This window comes from Phocoena phocoena, chromosome 1 (assembly GCF_963924675.1).
Source record: "Phocoena phocoena chromosome 1, mPhoPho1.1, whole genome shotgun sequence".
NCBI lineage: Eukaryota > Metazoa > Chordata > Mammalia > Artiodactyla > Phocoenidae > Phocoena > Phocoena phocoena.
Window position 1 is genome coordinate 123114581 of NC_089219.1, and position 21726 is coordinate 123136306.

Sequence of the window (21726 nt, forward strand, 5' to 3'; positions counted from 1 at the left end):
ATTAGACTCATGCCAATCTAATCTATGAAAAGGTTTCAACACACACCACTCGAATGACCGTAAGCAAAAAGTCTCCAAACAATCAATGCTGAAGAGGTTTTAGAGAACTGTGTACCCTCTAGCTGCTGTTGAGGTGTAAAGTAGTAAGAGCCAATAATGAGAACACAAAGGAACTGTGTTTCAAAGTAAAAATTGAGGTACCATTCAATCCAGCAGGCCCACCGCTGGGCCTTTCACCTGAGCAGACCAGAGTCGAGAAGACACAGCCTGGCAAAGGTGCACTGCAGCAATATGCACAAAAGCCAAGACATGGAAGCAACCAAAATGGCCATCAACAGATGAGTGGACAAAGAAGAAGTGGTCCATGTGCACAGTGGAATATTAGCCGTGGAAAACAATGAAACACTGCTCTTTGCAGCACCAGAGATGATCCTAGAGATAATCGCAGAACATGAGGTAAGTCGGAAAGCAAAAGACAAATATCTTATGATATCGCTTCTGGGTGTCATCTAACAAGTGATACAAATGAACTTATTTCCACAGAGAAAGACACACACTTAGAAAACGACTATGGTTATCTAAAACGAAAGGTGGGAGCAATGGGCAAATTAAGGTTAGGGTTGCCATACGTATACAAATACATATGAAATACATATATATATAAGTCTCACCATATACGAAGGGAGGTCTACTGAACACTCTGTACTAATTTACATGGGAAGAGGATCTGTACATGAATGTATATATGTATGTGTGTGTGTATGTATATATATATATATATATATTTATAAATATATATTTTAGAAATGAACCAGAGTGTGTACACCCAGAACAAATAATATTCGATTCGTTACCCTGATTAAAAAAATTAAATTATAACAATGAAGAAGACGTACTGAGACATAAACTTATGCGTTTTGTTCTTGGCACATTCCATTCTAATTTACAACCTAGGAACTCGAGTTCCAGGAAAGCTCTGCTGCCCTAGTAACAAGGTTTGGGAAAGGAGAAACGCTGCCGCCGTGCGGCCCTTTCCCACAGCAGCAGCATTCAACCCAGCGCTAATGGTCACTAAATATTAACAACAATTGCAAACTTGTAAGTGACACACGCCTTCAAAAGAATCCTGCGGTCGAAAATCGACAAAAAGGTTCAAAAGAGGGCAAGGTTTCAAGAGGTATATTTTACACGCACTGTTTTTTTTTTTTTCTTTTTAACAGCAACAACAACAAAAAAGTCATGGAAAAGTGCTCATCATTAGGAAATGTTAAACATATGCAAATCCAATCTTCAAAAACGTATCCGCTCAAACCTGTCAGAATGACCATCAGCAAAAATGCTGCAAACAATAAGTGCTGAAGGGGCTGTGGAGAAATGCGTACCCTCATCTCTAAGTGGGACGAAACTGGAGAGAGCCACTATTGAAAACAGAATGGAGCTGCCTTTAACAGATACCCATTGAGGCACCATAGGATTCAGCAGGCACACTCCCGGGCCTATGACCTAAGAAGACACAATCAGAAAGACACAGGCAGGCGAAACTGCACTGCAACAGGATGACAATAGGCAAGACAGGGAAGCTACCAAAAAGTCCATCCAAAGATGAATGGAAAAGAAGAACTGGTACATGGACAGATGGAACAGTAGCCAAGGAAAAAACCGAAACAATGCCGTTTGCAGCACCATAGATGAGTCTGGAGGTAATCACAACATGAAGTAAGTCAGAAAGCGAAGGACACATATCCTATGATATCACTTAATGCTGTCACCTGAAAATTGATACCAATGAAGATTTTTCACAGAGCAAGGCAATCAAAGATTCGATCAACAAACGTATGGTTAACCAAATGGAAAGGTTTGAGGACTGGATAAATTAGCATATTCTGGAAACAGAGATACACCAACACATGTGAAATATATAAGCACCAAAGACCTACGGAATACCAAGAGAAGACTACTCAACACTGTGTCCTAACCCACGTGGGAAATGGATCCGAAGGTGCACAGATAATATGCATATATGTAAAAGAACCACATCTTGCACACCCAGAACAAACAAAACATTGTAATCAAATTTGCTGTGATAACAAATAAAAATTAAATTAAGAAAACCAACAAGAAGTAATGAGACATAAACTCATGGGGGTTTTTCCTGGCCCATTCCATTCGAACTTACAGGTTGGAACATTACACCTAGGAAGGCTCTTTTGCCCTAGTAGCCAGATTTGGGAATGGAGACATGCCACAGCCTTGTGACTGTCTCCTGCAAAAGCAGCTTTAAACACAGTGTTCAGGGTCTCTTACTATCCGCAAGAATTGCACCTCTGTAAATGACACCTGCCCTCAAAAAAATCCTGGGTTCGAATATCGATGAAAGAATTCAAAAGAGGGCAATCTTTCCAGAAGACAATTTCAAGAGGCACATTTAACTCACATTCTTTCTTTTTTTCTTTATTTTCGTTTAACAAAAAAGGCCACGGAAAAAGCTCCACATCAGGAATTACTAAAGACATGCAAATGCAATCTACAGAAACGTTTACGTGACAACAGTCAGAATGATGATCAGCAAAAAAACCTCTAAACAATAAATCCTCAAGGGGGGTTTTAGACAACTCCATACCCTCGAGCTGCTGCTGGGATGTCAAATGGTAACAGCCAGTAGTGAGAACAGAAAGGAGGTAAAAATTGAGCTACCGTATGATCTGGTCGGCCCACTACTGGCTCTATCGCCTGAGAAGACCAGAATCAAAAGGACACAGGCTGACAGTCCTACACGGCAGCACTATTTACCCTAGCCAAGACTCGGAACAACCAAAATGTCCATCAACCGATGAATGCACGAAAAAGAAAGAAGTGGTCCGTGTACACAATGGAGTATTACTCCGATTAAAAAATATACATTCAATATAAAAAACAAACATAACTGAGGAGACATAAGGTTTGTGTGTTTATCCGGGCACATTCCACTCTAATTTACAACCAAGGAACACTACTTCCCAGAAGGTACTGTTTCCCTAGTAACTAGAGTAGGCCATGTAGAAATGCTGCCGCCCTGTGGCCGTTTGCCGCAACAGCAGTTTTACAACCTGTGCTAAAGGTCATTTCGTATTCACAAGGACTGCAGGGCTATAAATGAGACCTGCCAACAAAATGCGTTGAGGGAGGTAACGGCAAAATAAATTCCAAATATGCCGCATACTTCAAGAAACTATTTGAATAGGTAAGCTGTACCCACTCCTTAAAAGACAATAAAAAATGCATGGCTATAAGTTCAACATAAGGAATTATTAGACATATGCAAATCCAGCCACAAAATGGTATCAGCTCACACCAGTCAGAATGACCTTCAACAAAGAAATACAAACAGCGGAAATGCACTCTCACGTTTAAGTGGCTCGTAAACTGGTAAGTGCCACTAATGAAAAGAGAATGGAGCAGCCTTTAAAAGGTAAACACTGAGATACCATATGATCCCGCAGGCCCACTCCTTGGCCTATAACCTAGGAAGACAGAAATGGAATGACACATTCAGGCAAAACTGCACTGCAGCAGTATTACAATCGCCGAGACATGGAAACAACCAAAAAGTCCATCAAGATACGAATGGACAAAGAAGAACTGGCACGTGTACAGATGGAATAGGAGCCATGGAAAAAACATGAAGCGATGCAGTTTGAAGAACCGTAGATGACTCTGGAGGTAATCACACAACTTGAAGTAAGTCACAAAGCGAAAGACACGTATCCTATGATATCAATTATAGGTGTTACCTAGAAAGGGATACCAATGAGATACTTCCACAGATAACAGGAATCACAGATTTATTAAACAAACTTATGCTTAACCAATTGGAAAGTTGTAAAGATTGGATATATTAGGATATTGGGGTTGACAGAGCTATACAAACACACGGGAAATATATAATCACCAAAGACCTACAGAATTCCAAGAGAAGACTACTCAACACTGTGTCATAACCTACATGGCAAATGGACCCCAAGATGAATACATATATGTCTCGGCGTAAGAAACAAACACATCTTACTCACCTCGAACAAAGGAAACATTACAATCAAATCAGCTGTCATAAAAGATTATATTTAAAAAATGAACAAGAAATAATGGGGCATAAAATTATGGGGGTTCTTCCTGGCTCATGCCGTGCTAACTTCCAACCTTGGAACACAGCTTCCAGGAAGGCTCTGTTGACCTAGTAACCAGATTTGAGAGTGGAGAAATCCTGCAGCATTTTGGCCTTCCTCCAACAGCAGTTTTAAACCCAGTGCTGATGGTCAGTTAAAATTCGCCTTAATTGCAGGCCTGTAAATGACACCTGTCCTCAAAAACAAATTCCGGGGTCGAATATCGACCAAAAACTTCAAAAGAGGCAACCTTGCAAGAAGACAATTTCAAGAGGCATATTTTACACACATTTTGTCTTTTCTTCTCTTTTTTTTTTCTCTTTAACCAAAGCAAGGGCATGGAAAAAAGGCTTAACATCAGAAATTAATAAAGACACGCAAATCCAATCTATGAAAACGTTCACCTCACAACAGTCAGAATGATCATCAGCAAAACAGTCCACAAACAATACATGCTGAACGGGTTTTAGAGAACTCTGGGTACCCTGTAGCTGCTGGTGGGAGGTAAACTGGTAACAGCCAGCAGTTAGAGCAGAAAGAACATGTGTTACAAGGTAAAACTTGAGCTACCATATGCTCTGGTAGACCCACTGCTGTGCCTATCACCCGAGAAGACCAGAATCCAAAAGACACAGGCTGGCAATCCTACACTGCAGTGATATTTACCACACCCAAGACTCGGAAGCAACCAAAATATCCATCAACAGATGAACGCACCAAGAAGACCTGATGCATGTACACAGTGGAACCTTAGCCGTGGAAAAGCATGAAACGGTGCTGTTTGCACCACCATAGAAGGACCTAGAGATAATCACACACCTTGAAGTGAGAAAGAAACCGAAAGAAAGACATCCTGTGATATCACTTAGACGTGTTACCTAAAAAATGATACCCATGAACTTATTTCGAAGAAAAGGACACTCATGGATTAAGAAATCAAGATTATGTTTAACCAAACGGAAAGGTGGGAGGAAAGGATAAATTAGGATATGGGGGTGTCAGACCTATACTCATACATATGAAACCTATAATCACCAAAGACCTATGGAATACCAAGAGAGGTCCACTCAACACTCTGTAATAACATCCATGGGAAAGGAGGCAAAGATGAATAGATAGATACATAGATACAATGAACCAGATTCTGTACACCTAGAACATACACAACATTTTTATCTAATTTGCTCTGAGGAAAAAGAAAAATTACATTTAAAAGACAAACAAGAAGTAAGGAGATATAAGCTGTTAGGGCCTTGCCTTAGCACGTTCCACTCTAATTTCCAGCCTGCTAACACGATTTCCAGGAAGGCTCTGTTGCCCAAATGCCCTGAGTTGTAAATGGAGAAATTTTGCCGCCTTGTGGCCGTTTCCCACAAGAGCGGCTTTAAACCATGGCTAACGGTCACTTAATACTCACAAGGACTCAGGGTTGTAAAGGACACCTGCCCTCAAAAAAAAAAATGTTCTGAGGTAGGGAGTGGCCAAGAAACTTAAAAGAGAGCAACGTTTTCAAGAAGATCGTATGAGAGGTAAGTTTTACACACTCCTTACAAGTAAAGAGGGAAATGGATAAAAGTTCAACCTCAGGAATTATTAGACTCATGCCAATCTAATCTATGAAAAGGTTTCAACACACACCACTCGAATGACCGTAAGCAAAAAGTCTCCAAACAATCAATGCTGAAGAGGTTTTAGAGAACTGTGTACCCTCTAGCTGCTGTTGAGGTGTAAAGTAGTAAGAGCCAATAATGAGAACACAAAGGAACTGTGTTTCAAAGTAAAAATTGAGGTACCATTCAATCCAGCAGGCCCACCGCTGGGCCTTTCACCTGAGCAGACCAGAGTCGAGAAGACACAGCCTGGCAAAGGTGCACTGCAGCAATATGCACAAAAGCCAAGACATGGAAGCAACCAAAATGGCCATCAACAGATGAGTGGACAAAGAAGAAGTGGTCCATGTGCACAGTGGAATATTAGCCGTGGAAAACAATGAAACACTGCTCTTTGCAGCACCAGAGATGATCCTAGAGATAATCGCAGAACATGAGGTAAGTCGGAAAGCAAAAGACAAATATCTTATGATATCGCTTCTGGGTGTCATCTAACAAGTGATACAAATGAACTTATTTCCACAGAGAAAGACACACACTTAGAAAACGACTATGGTTATCTAAAACGAAAGGTGGGAGCAATGGGCAAATTAAGGTTAGGGTTGCCATACGTATACAAATACATATGAAATACATATATATATAAGTCTCACCATATACGAAGGGAGGTCTACTGAACACTCTGTACTAATTTACATGGGAAGAGGATCTGTACATGAATGTATATATGTATGTGTGTGTGTATGTATATATATATATATATATATTTATAAATATATATTTTAGAAATGAACCAGAGTGTGTACACCCAGAACAAATAATATTCGATTCGTTACCCTGATTAAAAAAATTAAATTATAACAATGAAGAAGACGTACTGAGACATAAACTTATGCGTTTTGTTCTTGGCACATTCCATTCTAATTTACAACCTAGGAACTCGAGTTCCAGGAAAGCTCTGCTGCCCTAGTAACAAGGTTTGGGAAAGGAGAAACGCTGCCGCCGTGCGGCCCTTTCCCACAGCAGCAGCATTCAACCCAGCGCTAATGGTCACTAAATATTAACAACAATTGCAAACTTGTAAGTGACACACGCCTTCAAAAGAATCCTGCGGTCGAAAATCGACAAAAAGGTTCAAAAGAGGGCAAGGTTTCGAGAGGTATATTTTACACGCACTGTTTTTTTTTTTTTCTTTTTAACAGCAACAACAACAAAAAAGTCATGGAAAAGTGCTCATCATTAGGAAATGTTAAACATATGCAAATCCAATCTTCAAAAACGTATCCGCTCAAACCTGTCAGAATGACCATCAGCAAAAATGCTGCAAACAATAAGTGCTGAAGGGGCTGTGGAGAAATGCGTACCCTCATCTCTAAGTGGGACGAAACTGGAGAGAGCCACTATTGAAAACAGAATGGAGCTGCCTTTAACAGATACCCATTGAGGCACCATAGGATTCAGCAGGCACACTCCCGGGCCTATGACCTAAGAAGACACAATCAGAAAGACACAGGCAGGCGAAACTGCACTGCAACAGGATGACAATAGGCAAGACAGGGAAGCTACCAAAAAGTCCATCCAAAGATGAATGGAAAAGAAGAACTGGTACATGGACAGATGGAACAGTAGCCAAGGAAAAAACCGAAACAATGCCGTTTGCAGCACCATAGATGAGTCTGGAGGTAATCACAACATGAAGTAAGTCAGAAAGCGAAGGACACATATCCTATGATATCACTTAATGCTGTCACCTGAAAATTGATACCAATGAAGATTTTTCACAGAGCAAGGCAATCAAAGATTCGATCAACAAACGTATGGTTAACCAAATGGAAAGGTTTGAGGACTGGATAAATTAGCATATTCTGGAAACAGAGATACACCAACACATGTGAAATATATAAGCACCAAAGACCTACGGAATACCAAGAGAAGACTACTCAACACTGTGTCCTAACCCACGTGGGAAATGGATCCGAAGGTGCACAGATAATATGCATATATGTAAAAGAACCACATCTTGCACACCCAGAACAAACAAAACATTGTAATCAAATTTGCTGTGATAACAAATAAAAATTAAATTAAGAAAACCAACAAGAAGTAATGAGACATAAACTCATGGGGGTTTTTCCTGGCCCATTCCATTCGAACTTACAGGTTGGAACATTACACCTAGGAAGGCTCTTTTGCCCTAGTAGCCAGATTTGGGAATGGAGACATGCCACAGCCTTGTGACTGTCTCCTGCAAAAGCAGCTTTAAACACAGTGTTCAGGGTCTCTTACTATCCGCAAGAATTGCACCTCTGTAAATGACACCTGCCCTCAAAAAAATCCTGGGTTCGAATATCGATGAAAGAATTCAAAAGAGGGCAATCTTTCCAGAAGACAATTTCAAGAGGCACATTTAACTCACATTCTTTCTTTTTTTCTTTATTTTCGTTTAACAAAAAAGGCCACGGAAAAAGCTCCACATCAGGAATTACTAAAGACATGCAAATGCAATCTACAGAAACGTTTACGTGACAACAGTCAGAATGATGATCAGCAAAAAAACCTCTAAACAATAAATCCTCAAGGGGGGTTTTAGACAACTCCATACCCTCGAGCTGCTGCTGGGATGTCAAATGGTAACAGCCAGTAGTGAGAACAGAAAGGAGGTAAAAATTGAGCTACCGTATGATCTGGTCGGCCCACTACTGGCTCTATCGCCTGAGAAGACCAGAATCAAAAGGACACAGGCTGACAGTCCTACACGGCAGCACTATTTACCCTAGCCAAGACTCGGAACAACCAAAATGTCCATCAACCGATGAATGCACGAAAAAGAAAGAAGTGGTCCGTGTACACAATGGAGTATTACTCCGATTAAAAAATATACATTCAATATAAAAAACAAACATAACTGAGGAGACATAAGGTTTGTGTGTTTATCCGGGCACATTCCACTCTAATTTACAACCAAGGAACACTACTTCCCAGAAGGTACTGTTTCCCTAGTAACTAGAGTAGGCCATGTAGAAATGCTGCCGCCCTGTGGCCGTTTGCCGCAACAGCAGTTTTACAACCTGTGCTAAAGGTCATTTCGTATTCACAAGGACTGCAGGGCTATAAATGAGACCTGCCAACAAAATGCGTTGAGGGAGGTAACGGCAAAATAAATTCCAAATATGCCGCATACTTCAAGAAACTATTTGAATAGGTAAGCTGTACCCACTCCTTAAAAGACAATAAAAAATGCATGGCTATAAGTTCAACATAAGGAATTATTAGACATATGCAAATCCAGCCACAAAATGGTATCAGCTCACACCAGTCAGAATGACCTTCAACAAAGAAATACAAACAGCGGAAATGCACTCTCACGTTTAAGTGGCTCGTAAACTGGTAAGTGCCACTAATGAAAAGAGAATGGAGCAGCCTTTAAAAGGTAAACACTGAGATACCATATGATCCCGCAGGCCCACTCCTTGGCCTATAACCTAGGAAGACAGAAATGGAATGACACATTCAGGCAAAACTGCACTGCAGCAGTATTACAATCGCCGAGACATGGAAACAACCAAAAAGTCCATCAAGATACGAATGGACAAAGAAGAACTGGCACGTGTACAGATGGAATAGGAGCCATGGAAAAAACATGAAGCGATGCAGTTTGAAGAACCGTAGATGACTCTGGAGGTAATCACACAACTTGAAGTAAGTCACAAAGCGAAAGACACGTATCCTATGATATCAATTATAGGTGTTACCTAGAAAGGGATACCAATGAGATACTTCCACAGATAACAGGAATCACAGATTTATTAAACAAACTTATGCTTAACCAATTGGAAAGTTGTAAAGATTGGATATATTAGGATATTGGGGTTGACAGAGCTATACAAACACACGGGAAATATATAATCACCAAAGACCTACAGAATTCCAAGAGAAGACTACTCAACACTGTGTCATAACCTACATGGCAAATGGACCCCAAGATGAATACATATATGTCTCGGCGTAAGAAACAAACACATCTTACTCACCTCGAACAAAGGAAACATTACAATCAAATCAGCTGTCATAAAAGATTATATTTAAAAAATGAACAAGAAATAATGGGGCATAAAATTATGGGGGTTCTTCCTGGCTCATGCCGTGCTAACTTCCAACCTTGGAACACAGCTTCCAGGAAGGCTCTGTTGACCTAGTAACCAGATTTGAGAGTGGAGAAATCCTGCAGCATTTTGGCCTTCCTCCAACAGCAGTTTTAAACCCAGTGCTGATGGTCAGTTAAAATTCGCCTTAATTGCAGGCCTGTAAATGACACCTGTCCTCAAAAACAAATTCCGGGGTCGAATATCGACCAAAAACTTCAAAAGAGGCAACCTTGCAAGAAGACAATTTCAAGAGGCATATTTTACACACATTTTGTCTTTTCTTCTCTTTTTTTTTTCTCTTTAACCAAAGCAAGGGCATGGAAAAAAGGCTTAACATCAGAAATTAATAAAGACACGCAAATCCAATCTATGAAAACGTTCACCTCACAACAGTCAGAATGATCATCAGCAAAACAGTCCACAAACAATACATGCTGAACGGGTTTTAGAGAACTCTGGGTACCCTGTAGCTGCTGGTGGGAGGTAAACTGGTAACAGCCAGCAGTTAGAGCAGAAAGAACATGTGTTACAAGGTAAAACTTGAGCTACCATATGCTCTGGTAGACCCACTGCTGTGCCTATCACCCGAGAAGACCAGAATCCAAAAGACACAGGCTGGCAATCCTACACTGCAGTGATATTTACCACACCCAAGACTCGGAAGCAACCAAAATATCCATCAACAGATGAACGCACCAAGAAGACCTGATGCATGTACACAGTGGAACCTTAGCCGTGGAAAAGCATGAAACGGTGCTGTTTGCACCACCATAGAAGGACCTAGAGATAATCACACACCTTGAAGTGAGAAAGAAACCGAAAGAAAGACATCCTGTGATATCACTTAGACGTGTTACCTAAAAAATGATACCCATGAACTTATTTCGAAGAAAAGGACACTCATGGATTAAGAAATCAAGATTATGTTTAACCAAACGGAAAGGTGGGAGGAAAGGATAAATTAGGATATGGGGGTGTCAGACCTATACTCATACATATGAAACCTATAATCACCAAAGACCTATGGAATACCAAGAGAGGTCCACTCAACACTCTGTAATAACATCCATGGGAAAGGAGGCAAAGATGAATAGATAGATACATAGATACAATGAACCAGATTCTGTACACCTAGAACATACACAACATTTTTATCTAATTTGCTCTGAGGAAAAAGAAAAATTACATTTAAAAGACAAACAAGAAGTAAGGAGATATAAGCTGTTAGGGCCTTGCCTTAGCACATTCCACTCTAATTTCCAGCCTGCTAACACGATTTCCAGGAAGGCTCTGTTGCCCAAATGCCCTGAGTTGTAAATGGAGAAATTTTGCCGCCTTGTGGCCGTTTCCCACAAGAGCGGCTTTAAACCATGGCTAACGGTCACTTAATACTCACAAGGACTCAGGGTTGTAAAGGACACCTGCCCTCAAAAAAAAAAATGTTCTGAGGTAGGGAGTGGCCAAGAAACTTAAAAGAGAGCAACGTTTTCAAGAAGATCGTATGAGAGGTAAGTTTTACACACTCCTTACAAGTAAAGAGGGAAATGGATAAAAGTTCAACATCAGGAATTATTAGACTCATGCCAATCTAATCTATGAAAAGGTTTCAACACACACCACTCGAATGACCGTAAGCAAAAAGTCTACAAACAATCAATGCTGAAGAGGTTTTAGAGAACTGTGTACCCTCTAGCTGCTGTTGAGGTGTAAAGTAGTAAGAGCCAATAATGAGAACACAAAGGAACTGTGTTTCAAAGTAAAAATTGAGGTACCATTCAATCCAGCAGGCCCACCGCTGGGCCTTTCACCTGAGCAGACCAGAGTCGAGAAGACACAGCCTGGCAAAGGTGCACTGCAGCAATATGCACAAAAGCCAAGACATGGAAGCAACCAAAATGGCCATCAACAGATGAGTGGACAAAGAAGAAGTGGTCCATGTGCACAGTGGAATATTAGCCGTGGAAAACAATGAAACACTGCTCTTTGCAGCACCAGAGATGATCCTAGAGATAATCGCAGAACATGAGGTAAGTCGGAAAGCAAAAGACAAATATCTTATGATCTCGCTTCTGGGTGTCATCTAACACGTGATACAAATGAACTTATTTCCACAGAGAAAGACACACACTTAGAAAACAACTACGGTTATTATCTAAAACGAAAGGTGGGAGCAATGGGCAAATTAAGGTTAGGGTTGCCATACGTATACAAATACATATGAAATACATATATATATAAGTCTCACCATATACGAAGGGAGGTCTACTGAACACTCTGTACTAATTTACATGGGAAGAGGATCTGTACATGAATGTATATATGTATGTGTGTGTGTATGTATATATATATTTATTTATAAATATATATTTTAGAAATGAACCAGAGTGTGTACACCCAGAACAAATAATATTCGATTCGTTACCCTGATTAAAAAAATTAAATTATAACACTGAAGAAGACGTACTGAGACATAAACTTATGCGTTTTGTTCTTGGCACATTCCATTCTAATTTACAACCTAGGAACTCGAGTTCCAGGAAAGCTCTGCTGCCCTAGTAACAAGGTTTGGGAAAGGAGAAACGCTGCCGCCGTGCGGCCCTTTCCCACAGCAGCAGCATTCAACCCAGCGCTAATGGTCACTAAATATTAACAACAATTGCAAACTTGTAAGTGACACACGCCTTCAAAAGAATCCTGCGGTCGAAAATCGACAAAAAGGTTCAAAAGAGGGCAAGGTTTCAAGAAGACAATTTCAAGAGGTATATTTTACACGCACTGTTTTTTTTTTTTCTTTTTAACAGCAACAACAACAAAAAAGTCATGGAAAAGTGCTCATCATTAGGAAATGTTAAACATATGCAAATCCAATCTTCAAAAACGTATCCGCTCAAACCTGTCAGAATGACCGTCAGCAAAAATGCTGCAAACAATAAGTGCTGAAGGGGCTGTGGAGAAATGCGTACCCTCATCTCTAAGTGGGACGAAACTGGAGAGAGCCACTAATGAAAACAGAATGGAGCTGCCTTTAACAGATACCCATTGAGGCACCATAGGATTCAGCAGGCACACTCCCGGGCCTATGACCTAAGAAGACACAATTAGAAAGACACAGGCAGGCGAAACTGCACTGCAACAGGATGACAATAGGCAAGACAGGGAAGCTACCAAAAAGTCCATCCAAAGATGAATGGAAAAGAAGAACTGGTACATGGACAGATGGAACAGTAGCCAAGGAAAAAACTGAAACAATGCCGTTTGCAGCACCATAGGTGAGTCTGGAGGTAATCACAACATGAAGTAAGTCAGAAAGCGAAGGACACATATCCTATGATATCACTTAATGCTGTCACCTGAAAATTGATACCAATGAAGATTTTTCACAGAGCAAGGCAATCAAAGATTCGATCAACAAACGTATGGTTAACCAAATGGAAAGGTTTGAGGACTGGATAAATTAGCATATTCTGGAAACAGAGATACACCAACACATGTGAAATATATAAGCACCAAAGACCTACGGAATACCAAGAGAAGACTACTCAACACTGTGTCCTAACCCACGTGAGAAATGGATCCGAAGGTGCACAGATAATATGCATATATGTAAAAGAACCACATCTTGCACACCCAGAACAAACAAAACATTGTAATCAAATTTGCTGTGATAAGAAATAAAAAATTAAGAAAACCAACAAGAAGTAATGAGACATAAACTCATGGGGGTTTTTCCTGGCCCATTCCATTCTAACTTACAGGTTGGAACATTACACCTAGGAAGGCTCTTTTGCCCTCGTAGCCAGATTTGGGAATGGAGACATGCCACAGCCTTGTGACTGTCTCCTGCAAAAGCAGCTTTAAACACAGTGTTCAGGGTCTCTTACTATCCGCAAGAATTGCACCTCTGTAAATGACACCTGCCCTCAAAAAAATCCTGGGTTCGAATATCGATGAAAAAATTCAAAAGAGGGCAATCTTTCCAGAAGACAATTTCAAGAGGCACATTTAACTCACATTCTTTCTTTTTTTCTTTATTTTCGTTTAACAAAAAAGGCCACGGACAAAGCTCCACATCAGGAATTACTAAAGACATGCAAATGCAATCTACAGAAACGTTTACGTGACAACAGTCAGAATGATGATCAGCAAAAAAACCTCTAAACAATAAATCCTCAAGGGGGGTTTTAGACAACTCCATACCCTCGAGCTGCTGCTGGGATGTCAAATGGTAACAGCCAGTAGTGAGAACAGAAAGGAGGTAAAAATTGAGCTACCGTATGATCTGGTCGGCCCACTACTGGCTCTATCGCCTGAGAAGACCAGAATCAAAAGGACACAGGCTGACAATCCTACACGGCAGCACTATTTACCCTAGCCAAGACTTGGAACAACCAAAATGTCCATCAACCGATGAATGCACGAAAAAGAAAGAAGTGGTCCGTGTACACAATGGAGTATTACTCCGATTAAAAAATATACATTCAATATAAAAAACAAACATAACTGAGGAGACATAAGGTTTGTGTGTTTATCCGGGCACATTCCACTCTAATTTACAACCAAGGAACACTACTTCCCAGAAGGCACTTTTTCCCTAGTAACTAGAGTAGGCAATGTAGAAACGCTGCCGCCCTGTGGCCGTTTGCCGCAACAGCAGTTTTACAACCTGTGCTAAAGGTCATTTCGTATTCACAAGGACTGCAGGGCTATAAATGAGACCTGCCAACAAAATGTGTTGAGGGAGGTAACGGCAAAATAAATTCCAAATATGCCGCATACTTCAAGAAACTATTTGAATAGGTAAGCTGTACCCACTCCTTAAAAAAACAATAAAAAATGCATGGCTATAAGTTCAATATAAGGAATTATTAGACATATGCAAATCCAGCCACAAAATGGTATCAGCTCACACCAGTCAGAATGACCTTCAACAAAGAAATACAAACAGCGGAAATGCACTCTCACGTTTAAGTGGCTCGTAAACTGGAAAGTGCCACTAATGAAAAGAGAATGGAATAGCCTTTAAAAGGTAAACACTGAGATACCATATGATCCCGCAGGCCCACTCCTTGGCCTATAACCTAGGAAGACAGAAATGGAATGACACATTCAGGCAAAACTGCACTGCAGCAGTATTACAATCGCCAAGACATGGAAACAACCAAAAAGTCCATCAAGATACGAATGGACAAAGAAGAACTGGCACGTGTACAGATGGAATTGGAGCCATGGAAAAAACATGAAGCGATGCGGTTTGAAGAACCGTAGATGACTCTGGAGGTGATCACACAACTTGAAGTAAGTCACAAAGCGAAAGACACGTATCCTATGATATCAATTATAGGTGTTACCTAGAAATGGATACCAATGAGATACTTCCACAGATAACAGGAATCACAGATTTATTAAACAAACTTATGCTTAACCAATTGGAAGGTTGTAAAGATTGGATATATTAGGATATTGGGGTTGACAGAGCTATACAAACACACGGGAAATATATAATCACCAAAGACCTACAGAATTCCAAGAGAAGACTACTCAACACTGTGTCATAACCTACATGGCAAATGGACCCCAAGATGAATACATATATGTCTCGGTGTAAGAAACAAACACATCTTACTCACCTCGAACAAAGGAAACATTACAATCAAATCAGCTGTCATAAAAGATTATATTTAAAAAGTGAACAAGAAATAATGGGGCATAAAATTATGGGGGTTCTTCCTGGCTCATGCCGTGCTAACTTCCAACCTTGGAACACAGCTTCCAGGAAGGCTCTGTTGACCTAGTAACCAGATTTGAGAGTGGAGAAATCCTGCAGCATTTTGGCCTTCCTCCAACAGCAGTTTTAAACCCAGTGCTGATGGTCAGTTAAAATTCGCCTTAATTGCAGGCCTGTAAATGACACCTGTCCTCAAAAACAAATTCCGGGGTCGAATATCGACCAAAAACTTCAAAAGAGGCAACCTTGCAAGAAGACAATTTCAAGAGGCATACTTTACACACGTTTTGTCTTTTCTTCTCTTTTTTTTTTCTCTTTAACCAAAGCAAGGGCATGGAAAAAGTGCTTAACATCAGAAATTAATAAAGACACGCAAATCCAATCTATGAAAACGTTCACCTCACAACAGTCAGAATGATCATCAGCAAAACAGTCCACAAACAATACATGCTGAACGGGTTTTAGAGAACTCTGGGTACCCTGTAGCTGCTGGTGGGAGGTAAACTGGTAACAGCCAGCAGTTAGAGCAGAAAGAACATGTGTTACAAGGTAAAAATTGAGCTACCATATGCTCTGGTAGACCCACTGCTGTGCCTATCACCCGAGAAGACCAGAATCCAAAAGACGCAGGCTGGCAATCCTACACTGCAGTGATATTTACCACACCCAAGACTCGGAAGCAACCAAAATATCCATCAACAGGTGAACGCACCAAGAAGACCTGATGCATGTACACAGTGGAACCTTAGCCGTGGAAAAGCATGAAACAGTGCTGTTTGCACCACCATAGAAGGACCTAGAGATAATCACACACCTTGAAGTGAGAAAGAAACCGAAAGAAAGACATCCTGTGATATCACTTAGACGTGTTACCTAAAAAATGATACCCATGAACTTATTTCGAAGAAAAGGACACTCATGGATTAAGAAATCAAGATTATGTTTAACCAAACGGAAAGGTGGGAGGAATGGATAAATTAGGATATGGGGGTGTCAGACCTATACTCATACATATGAAACCTATAATCACCAAAGACCTATGGAATACCAAGAGAGGTCCACTCAACACTCTGTAATAACATCCATGGGAAAGGAGGCAAAGATGAATAGATAGATACATAGATACAATGAACCAGATTCTGTACACCTAGAACATACACAACATTTTTATCTAATTTGCTCTGAGGAAAAAGAAAAATTACATTTAAAAGACAAACAAGAAGTAAGGAGATATAAGCTGTTAGGGCCTTGCCTTAGCACATTCCACTCTAATTTCCAGCCTGCTAACACGATTTCCAGGAAGGCTCTGTTGCCCAAATGCCCTGAGTTGTAAATGGAGAAATTTTGCCGCCTTGTGGCCGTTTCCCACAAGAGCGGCTTTAAACCATGGCTAACGGTCACTTAATACTCACAAGGACTCAGGGTTGTAAAGGACACCTGCCCTCAAAAAAAAAAATGTTCTGAGGTAGGGAGTGGCCAAGAAACTTAAAAGAGAGCAACGTTTTCAAGAAGATCGTATGAGAGGTAAGTTTTACACACTCCTTACAAGTAAAGAGGGAAATGGATAAAAGTTCAACCTCAGGAATTATTAGACTCATGCCAATCTAATCTATGAAAAGGTTTCAACACACACCACTCGAATGACCGTAAGCAAAAAGTCTACAAACAATCAATGCTGAAGAGGTTTTAGAGAACTGTGTACCCTCTAGCTGCTGTTGAGGTGTAAAGTAGTAAGAGCCAATAATGAGAACACAAAGGAACTGTGTTTCAAAGTAAAAATTGAGGTACCATTCAATCCAGCAGGCCCACCGCTGGGCCTTTCACCTGAGCAGACCAGAGTCGAGAAGACACAGCCTGGCAAAGGTGCACTGCAGCAATATGCACAAAAGCCAAGACATGGAAGCAACCAAAATGGCCATCAACAGATGAGTGGACAAAGAAGAAGTGGTCCATGTGCACAGTGGAATATTAGCCGTGGAAAACAATGAAACACTGCTCTTTGCAGCACCAGAGATGATCCTAGAGATAATCGCAGAACATGAGGTAAGTCGGAAAGCAAAAGACAAATATCTTATGATCTCGCTTCTGGGTGTCATCTAACACGTGATACAAATGAACTTATTTCCACAGAGAAAGACACACACTTAGAAAACAACTACGGTTATTATCTAAAACGAAAGGTGGGAGCAATGGGCAAATTAAGGTTAGGGTTGCCATACGTATACAAATACATATGAAATACATATATATATAAGTCTCACCATATACGAAGGGAGGTCTACTGAACACTCTGTACTAATTTACATGGGAAGAGGATCTGTACATGAATGTATATATGTATGTGTGTGTGTATGTATATATATATTTATTTATAAATATATATTTTAGAAATGAACCAGAGTGTGTACACCCAGAACAAATAATATTCGATTCGTTACCCTGATTAAAAAAATTAAATTATAACACTGAAGAAGACGTACTGAGACATAAACTTATGCGTTTTGTTCTTGGCACATTCCATTCTAATTTACAACCTAGGAACTCGAGTTCCAGGAAAGCTCTGCTGCCCTAGTAACAAGGTTTGGGAAAGGAGAAACGCTGCCGCCGTGCGGCCCTTTCCCACAGCAGCAGCATTCAACCCAGCGCTAATGGTCACTAAATATTAACAACAATTGCAAACTTGTAAGTGACACACGCCTTCAAAAGAATCCTGCGGTCGAAAATCGACAAAAAGGTTCAAAAGAGGGCAAGGTTTCAAGAAGACAATTTCAAGAGGTATATTTTACACGCACTGTTTTTTTTTTTTCTTTTTAACAGCAACAACAACAAAAAAGTCATGGAAAAGTGCTCATCATTAGGAAATGTTAAACATATGCAAATCCAATCTTCAAAAACGTATCCGCTCAAACCTGTCAGAATGACCATCAGCAAAAATGCTGCAAACAATAAGTGCTGAAGGGGCTGTGGAGAAATGCGTACCCTCATCTCTAAGTGGGACGAAACTGGAGAGAGCCACTAATGAAAACAGAATGGAGCTGCCTTTAACAGATACCCATTGAGGCACCATAGGATTCAGCAGGCACACTCCCGGGCCTATGACCTAAGAAGACACAATTAGAAAGACACAGGCAGGCGAAACTGCACTGCAACAGGATGACAACAGGCAAGACAGGGAAGCTACCAAAAAGTCCATCCAAAGATGAATGGAAAAGAAGAACTGGTACATGGACAGATGGAACAGTAGCCAAGGAAAAAACTGAAACAATGCCGTTTGCAGCACCATAGGTGAGTCTGGAGGTAATCACAACATGAAGTAAGTCAGAAAGCGAAGGACACATATCCTATGATATCACTTAATGCTGTCACCTGAAAATTGATACCAATGAAGATTTTTCACAGAGCAAGGCAATCAAAGATTCGATCAACAAACGTATGGTTAACCAAATGGAAAGGTTTGAGGACTGGATAAATTAGCATATTCTGGAAACAGAGATACACCAACACATGTGAAATATATAAGCACCAAAGACCTACGGAATACCAAGAGAAGACTACTCAACACTGTGTCCTAACCCACGTGAGAAATGGATCCGAAGGTGCACAGATAATATGCATATATGTAAAAGAACCACATCTTGCACACCCAGAACAAACAAAACATTGTAATCAAATTTGCTGTGATAAGAAATAAAAAATTAAGAAAACCAACAAGAAGTAATGAGACATAAACTCATGGGGGTTTTTCCTGGCCCATTCCATTCTAACTTACAGGTTGGAACATTACACCTAGGAAGGCTCTTTTGCCCTAGTAGCCAGATTTGGGAATGGAGACATGCCACAGCCTTGTGACTGTCTCCTGCAAAAGCAGCTTTAAACACAGTGTTCAGGGTCTCTTACTATCCGCAAGAATTGCACCTCTGTAAATGACACCTGCCCTCAAAAAAATCCTGGGTTCGAATATCGATGAAAAAATTCAAAAGAGGGCAATCTTTCCAGAAGACAATTTCAAGAGGCACATTTAACTCACATTCTTTCTTTTTTTCTTTATTTTCGTTTAACAAAAAAGGCCACGGACAAAGCTCCACATCAGGAATTACTAAAGACATGCAAATGCAATCTACAGAAACGTTTACGTGACAACAGTCAGAATGATGATCAGCAAAAAAACCTCTAAACAATAAATCCTCAAGGGGGGTTTTAGACAACTCCATACCCTCGAGCTGCTGCTGGGATGTCAAATGGTAACAGCCAGTAGTGAGAACAGAAAGGAGGTAAAAATTGAGCTACCGTATGATCTGGTCGGCCCACTACTGGCTCTATCGCCTGAGAAGACCAGAATCAAAAGGACACAGGCTGACAATCCTACACGGCAGCACTATTTACCCTAGCCAAGACTTGGAACAACCAAAATGTCCATCAACCGATGAATGCACGAAAAAGAAAGAAGTGGTCCGTGTACACAATGGAGTATTACTCCGATTAAAAAATATACATTCAATATAAAAAACAAACATAACTGAGGAGACATAAGGTTTGTGTGTTTATCCGGGCACATTCCACTCTAATTTACAACCAAGGAACACTACTTCCCAGAAGGCACTTTTTCCCTAGTAACTAGAGTAGGCAATGTAGAAATGCTGCCGCCCTGTGGCCGTTTGCCGCAACAGCAGTTTTACAACCTGTGCTAAAGGTCATTTCGTATTCACAAGGACTGCAGGGCTATAAATGAGACCTGCCAACAAAATGTGTTGAGGGAGGTAACGGCAAAATAAATTCCAAATATGCCGCATACTTCAAGAAACTATTTGAATAGGTAAGCTGTACCCACTCCTTAAAAAAACAATAAAAAAATGCATGGCTATAGGTTCAATATAAGGAATTATTAGACATATGCAAATCCAGCCACAAAATGGTATCAGCTCACACCAGTCAGAATGACCTTCAACAAAGAAATACAAACAGCGGAAATGCACTCTCACGTTTAAGTGGCTCGTAAACTGGAAAGTGCCACTAATGAAAAGAGAATGGAATAGCCTTTAAAAGGTAAACACTGAGATACCATATGATCCCGCAGGCCCACTCCTTGGCCTATAACCTAGGAAGACAGAAATGGAATGACACATTCAGGCAAAACTGCACTGCAGCAGTATTACAATCGCCAAGACATGGAAACAACCAAAAAGTCCATCAAGATACGAATGGACAAAGAAGAACTGGCACGTGTACAGATGGAATAGGAGCCATGGAAAAAACATGAAGCGATGCAGTTTGAAGAACCGTAGATGACTCTGGAGGTGATCACACAACTTGAAGTAAGTCACAAAGCGAAAGACACGTATCCTATGATATCAATTATAGGTGTTACCTAGAAATGGATACCAATGAGATACTTCCACAGATAACAGGAATCACAGATTTATTAAACAAACTTATGCTTAACCAATTGGAAAGTTGTAAAGATTGGATATATTAGGATATTGGGGTTGACAGAGCTATACAAACACACGGGAAATATATAATCACCAAAGACCTACAGAATTCCAAGAGAAGACTACTCAACACTGTGTCATAACCTACATGGCAAATGGACCCCAAGATGAATACATATATGTCTCGGTGTAAGAAACAAACACATCTTACTCACCTCGAACAAAGGAAACATTACAATCAAATCAGCTGTCATAAAAGATTATATTTAAAAAGTGAACAAGAAATAATGGGGCATAAAATTATGGGGGTTCTTCCTGGCTCATGCCGTTCTAACTTCCAACCTTGGAACACAGCTTCCAGGAAGGCTCTGTTGACCTAGTAACCAGATTTGAGAGTGGAGAAATCCTGCAGCATTTTGGCCTTCCTCCAACAGCAGTTTTAAACCCAGTGCTGATGGTCAGTTAAAATTCGCCTTAATTGCAGGCCTGTAAATGACACCTGTCCTCAAAAACAAATTCCGGGGTCGAATATCGACCAAAAACTTCAAAAGAGGCAACCTTGCAAGAAGACAATTTCAAGAGGCATACTTTACACACGTTTTGTCTTTTCTTCTCTTTTTTTTTTCTCTTTAACCAAAGCAAGGGCATGGAAAAAGTGCTTAACATCAGAAATTA